This window comes from Gossypium arboreum, chromosome 12, assembly GCF_025698485.1.
Source record: "Gossypium arboreum isolate Shixiya-1 chromosome 12, ASM2569848v2, whole genome shotgun sequence".
Classification (NCBI taxonomy): domain Eukaryota; kingdom Viridiplantae; phylum Streptophyta; class Magnoliopsida; order Malvales; family Malvaceae; genus Gossypium; species Gossypium arboreum.
In genome coordinates this window covers 85,043,057-85,049,558 of record NC_069081.1, presented here as the reverse complement: position 1 = coordinate 85,049,558, position 6,502 = coordinate 85,043,057, and positions in this window count along the sequence as shown.

Genomic DNA, 6,502 nt, shown 5'->3' with positions numbered 1-6,502 from the left:
TTCATTTGTAATGGATATATATTGGCTTAAGATAATTATATCTGTTATGGCTATAATTCTTGGCTGGATCATAGAAGCATGTTGATACAGATCTCAGCTTTATAAATGTCAAGTTGCTGCACTTATTGTTGCTGGAATTATATTGGGTTCTCTTATTTGCTTCGGAGTGCACTATTGATATTTAAGGTATTGTTCTATCTATATGGTTGTAATGTCGAGTTTATTAGAGCACTATGGTCCGTCTGAGGGAAGGTATTCGTGAAAGAAGCAAACTAACCCTTCTAATTCATCTGATGGATTGTGGCTTCGGTATGGTTCAAAGCTTCAATGTTAATTATTGAAATAGTTTCATTATATATCCCATTTCTAGCTTTCATTATAACAGTAAAAGCATAGACGATGGAAGATCGAGCTTAACTTCGCATATTAGTTCTCATTACTCAGGTAATATCAGATTATGTCAACAAGTCAAAATTGGAAGTCATATTTCGTATGAGTTAGTACAGCTGGTGATGATCCTTGATTGGTATTCTAAGGGAATTACGATAGATGGTATGTCTGGATTACCTTATCGACAAGAAGAAATAATTCTTCTGAATTGTTACTATCCGGTTGACTAGATCGACTCGTATGTTTTGGTCAGAACGGATTATTCACTTGAAAAGTTAATTAAGTTGTATGCATTTGAATTTATCCTTAGGTTTGGGAATAATTTTTTGCAAATTCATGGGTAAATAGAAGGACAACCAGGATTGGATATTCATATTCTAGAAGACATGATACAGGGATATATCAACCAAATCAGTGGTAATCGGGAAATGTTATTATCTTGATAGTAGCAACTATCACACTTGAATTTAAATGATGTTGTTTGAATCTTTTCATGAAATGGAATGTTTAACATAAAGTTGAAATGTTTGTTATGTCTATAAGTCCAAGTATAGCATAAAGTTTTGATATGGGTTCTGATTGGGTACGAGTTATGATAGATTTTGTTTATGGACTATCCTTAGAAAGGTGAAAGAAAGACTTGATCCGAATAGCTATTATCAAGTGAGAAATTTGAGGACGAAATTTTGGAGAGTTGTAATATCCCATTCTTTAGTGGTTTCGAGGCCACACACGATTAGTAAGTTCGTAAATATTATTATTTAATATTTACGAGTCAAATATGGTATTAAAATAAATTTTGCATTGCCAATTTATGTTATTTGAATTAATAATTGGGTTCAAATGGTATGACCCTAAAGTCAAGTGGTTTTAAAAATGAGGTATCGAGACCTCATTTCTATAAACCGAAATGTAAATACTTTTATAAATATTTACAGCGTGTTATTAAGGTTGTGTTAAAGTTTCGTTAAAAAATTAATGTTTAGATAGATAATTAATTAAAAGGACTAAATCGTAAAAGATGTAAAATTTTATCACTATTGGATTTGAATGATTAAATGGCTTAATGAATAAAAGTGAATGGACTTAAATGGTAAATAAACCATTTAAGCAGTTAGTGGACAAATATGGACATGGATTTGGTGTTTTATTTAATTATTAACCAAGGTTAAAATGGTAATTTGATAAATTAAATTAAATTAAATTAAATAAAAACTTTTATCATCTTTTACACATCTTCTTCACCAAAATTTAAATAAGGAAGAAGCCATATTTAGACTTTGAAGTTTCAGCAAGTTCAAAAGCTAGCATGGTATGTGATTTTGGCCCCATTTCTAATAATTTTTACGTTTTTGATATCGTTACAACTAGGTCTAGCTAGCCCGTGCCTTCATTTTCGAAACTGTTAAAGATTTTGAATGTTACCATTGATGAATCTTTGTGATTTTAGATGTTAAATGAAGATTTTGAAGTATTAGTTGTTATTCATAATTATTTTGTTAAGTGATTTTTGATGAATTTAATTATTAGGGATTAAATTGTTGAAATAGTAAAAATACAAGGGCTTGATGTGAAATTGTTACAAATATGGGTTGTAATGGAAGCTATTAACATTTAGATGGCATGGGTTTTCAATAAAATTGGTTTATTTGCATGATTAGGACATAAGGACTAAATTGATTAAAATGAAAAGGTGAGGGTAATTTTGTAAAAAGGTCAAAAAGGACTAAATTGCATAAAATGAATTGGTTTTGCTATCTAAATTAATGAAATTGAATGAAATTGTTCATTTAGATCAAGAACGAGCGAAAAATTGAGGAGAAAAGAAAATTACCAAATAGCCCCTATACTTAGTCATTGTTGCAATTTAGTCAAGATAAGTTCGTATGATTAAATAATGTTTTAATGTTATATTGATCTATATATATTCATGTATTACTTGCCATGAAATTAAATGGTGGAAATCCAATGATGTTACGACAATTATTAAGCCCCATTTAAACCTTAGGAATACGTAGGATACAAATGATATGTCATTAGGGTTACCATGTTTCGGGTGCTGGTCGTGAATGTCCTACCGATGGCTGTAGTCTTACAGTTGTTGCATATACTCTGACTTGTGTGAGCAGCACCGTGTAGCTTACATTCTGACCTACAGCTTTTGTGAGCAAACCCATTTCACAGCTCATGTGAGCAATGATGTAAAGGAAAAGGAAAGGTTACGATTATATGTTTAGCACACTTTGTGTGAGCTTTCTCACGTATCCGATGTTATTCTAAATGGTTCAACGGGCATGAAAAGGAAAGGAATGATAAATGTTCAAATGAAACTATGTCATGAATCTATGAAAAGAACTGAAATGGAAATGTTCAATGAAAGTATATATATGTTCATGAAAAGGATGAATTCAAAAGTAGTATGTTGATGTACACTTAGCTTACCCTATATCAATTCATGTGAATTTTGTGTTGATGCACTAACATGTGTTGTGGATGGTGCTTAGGCTTGTGTCAAGCTTATGGTTGGATTATATCATGCTTAATCTTAATGATATACATTGAAATGGTAAGTGTCCAAATATAAATATGCTTATGTTCATGAAAAGGTTGTGTGAATCAAAAGATATATTTTCTTATTAAATGGCTTATCATGTGGTTGATACTAAAAGAGTTATGTATAATTGAACTAACTGTGTATTGTTGATGATACTTTGGCTTGTGTCAAGCTTGTGGTTATGGTTGAAGTTCATGCTCATGTCCGGTATTATACAAATGAAACGTGTAAGAAAATGTAATGAAACGGTAAGTTCATAATTGAGATGTAATATGATGATATAAAAGGATTAATAAGTTAAATGATTTACTTATATGTGAGAAATTTACTTATGCTATGGATGAATTTACCTATGTCCTGAATAAAGACACTAATTCGTGAATTGATAATGTTAGTTAAGCTTATGCTATATAAATGAAATGGAAAGTAAGTAAATGGAATAGGAAGTAAATAGAGTGGTTCATAGTCTTATGAAAAGGTAAATGATTGTGTAATATGTCTTATAAAGTCCTATTATGTTAGGAATGAAAAATATATGTGATGTTGATGGACTTACTCATTTGTGAGTTGATGGTTATATAGTTTGACAAATCTTGTAACACCCCTTACCCGTATCCGAGGCCGAGCTAAGGTACGAGGCGTTACCAGACAAACATACAAACATTAAACTAAAATACGAGCCATAAAATTTTATTCATATTTCAAAGCGTTCATTCTCTTACACATAGTCCCTTATTTGAGTCTACAGAGCCCAAAACATACTTTAGAAAGGGTTTGGGACTAAACCGAGAACTTACGAAAATCTTGGAAATTTCATGCTTTAAGGCTCCACACGCCCGTGTCCCAAAGTCGTGTTCCATACACGGCTGAGACACATGGTCGTGTCTCTACCTGTGGAATATACCTAGGCTATTTTCCAAGCTTTGGTCAACCTTGATCTCTTACACACTTATACAAAATCAAAAGCATATAACATGGTATTCATTTAATGATTAAACATCCTCAATTAAACCACAAACATAGCATTTGTATGTCATCATACATGTGTCTCTCATACTCATTTTACCTTGTTTATTATAGTACCACTTATACATTTATACCAAGATTATCATCTTACCAAATATCTTCACTTAATCATCAAGCATTCATATTTAAAGCTAGATCATATCTTTATAAAATACCACAATTCAGATCATGAGAATAACATGTTTGCTCTGAAACATTTCAATTCAATTCCATACCCAACAAGCATTACATTGAGACTAGTCATATATATATATATATATATATATATATGTCATGATACATAACATTCTCTTTTGTTTTCTTATAAACACATATCATTTATTTCATTATATCAATATTTCATATACCATAGTTTCCATGTATTCCACATATATTTATTTTCCTCCTCCTCCTCTCCATTCCACATCCTTAATGTATATAGCATTCTTGTAAGTACCATTTCACAATTTACTAATAAATGTTCACATCAAACTGTCCACACGAGTCATAGTCACTTAATTATTTATAATTTGAGATACAGAGCTCCAAATTAAGATCCGTAAATTTCTCCTGAAACTAGACTCACATATATTTCCACCATAAAATTTTCATAATTTTTAGTTTAGCCAATTAGTACAGTTTATTCATTAAAATTTCCCCTGTTTCACTTTTTGACAGTTCTGACCTCTCTTCACTAAAAATAATTATCTCACAAAGATGAACTCGGATAATGTTCTTGTTGATTTATCTTGAAAATAGACTCATTATTTATTTTAAAAATATAATTTTGAGCCTCTAATTATTTTTCTCCAAATTTTTGTGATTTTCCAAAGTCAGAACAGGGGATCACGTAATCATTCTGAATCAGTCTCACAAAAATATAAATATCTCAAAATATAGAACTCCTTTGCTTTCTATATTTCTTTTATATGAAAATAGACTCATTAAGCTTTAATTTTATATCTCATTCAGTCTCTGATTCAATTTATACTATTTTTGGTGATTTTTCAAAATCATGTCACTGCTACTGTCCAAAATAGTTTTATTGCTAATTCACTCTTTCACACTTTCTTTGTATTAACCTTACCACATCCTGGTCACTTAATGAACACATCATTCACATAACTAAGTTCCTGCACTTATTCATCACAAAACTCACAAAGCAATACATAGAGAGTCTCCGCTGAACACTTCAGATCAATCCTCGATACTTGGTGGTTTCAAAGACATAGCTCCACCCATCATATAGTTCGGCTCTCTTGTACACATGGTGAACACTTAGTACCACCCATGTGACCTAGCCAGCTTATCTCGTAGCTCTCTTGTCTACATGGTGTCCTTCACTTGGAACCACGCATGCGACCTAGCTACATATATCCCGTAGCTCTCTTGTCTACATGGTGTACACATAGTATCACCCATGCGACCTAGCTACATCATAATGTCTTGTAGCTCTCTTGTACACATGATGTGCACTCAAGACTATACATGTGACATAGCTACATACCATCTGTATCATCCAATCTTTCCGAAGGTTCAACCGGATTTCTCTCTTTTCCAATCAAGTAATTATCCACAAGCATATTTCTCATATTTTATAAAATATCATAATACAAGTAATAGTGATGTATTACTTACATATAAACTTACATCTCATTTAATGTCAACATAATAACATTAAATTACACATTGTCTTATTAAAATCATATGAACTTACAATTTCCCATAATATCCATAATCATAGAAATCACATTTATGTATGATAATTCAATGCACTTCATGTACCATAGACATATTTTTAAATCAATTCATAAACTTGGCACCATAATCATTTAATTTAACATAATTCAATTAATTCACTAAATTTAACTTTCAAATATAAATTACAAAGATTATTGTTGTATTATTATCATACCAACTTACATACTTTCAACACCTCGGATATCATAGTAAATATATCAATTTTACATTGAAACATGCATAAATTAATGCTTATTATACATATGAACTTACCTTGATATTAAAACGGCCATTTTACCAACTTTCCCAATATTTGATTTTTCTATCATTCTAGGTTCAAATCTCATTTTCGGGATCTAAAACATCATATTTTACTTATTTAATTAATGTACTATTCAAAACAGTCCTTAACTCAAACTTTGGAAAAATTACAATTTTGCCCTAAACTTTTGCATATTTACACTTTTGCCCTAGGCTCGGAATTAAACTTCATCCCTTATTCTTATGTTTTATGACATGATGATCACTTTTCCTTCTATGGCAACATCAAATTCTCACTCTAACATATACTTATGACTATTAGGTATTTTTACCGATTAAGCCCTTTTGCTCGTTTTCACTTAAAACCGAGTAGCACAAGTTGTCTAACATAATTTAAAACCTCATATTGTATCATAAAACACCAGAATACACAAATTTTACCTATGGGTATTTTTCCAAATATGAACCCTAGGTTGAATTATTGCTAGCATAAGCTAAATCAAGTTAAGGGACTCCAAAACGTAAAGAACTTGAAAACAGGGGTTAGAACAG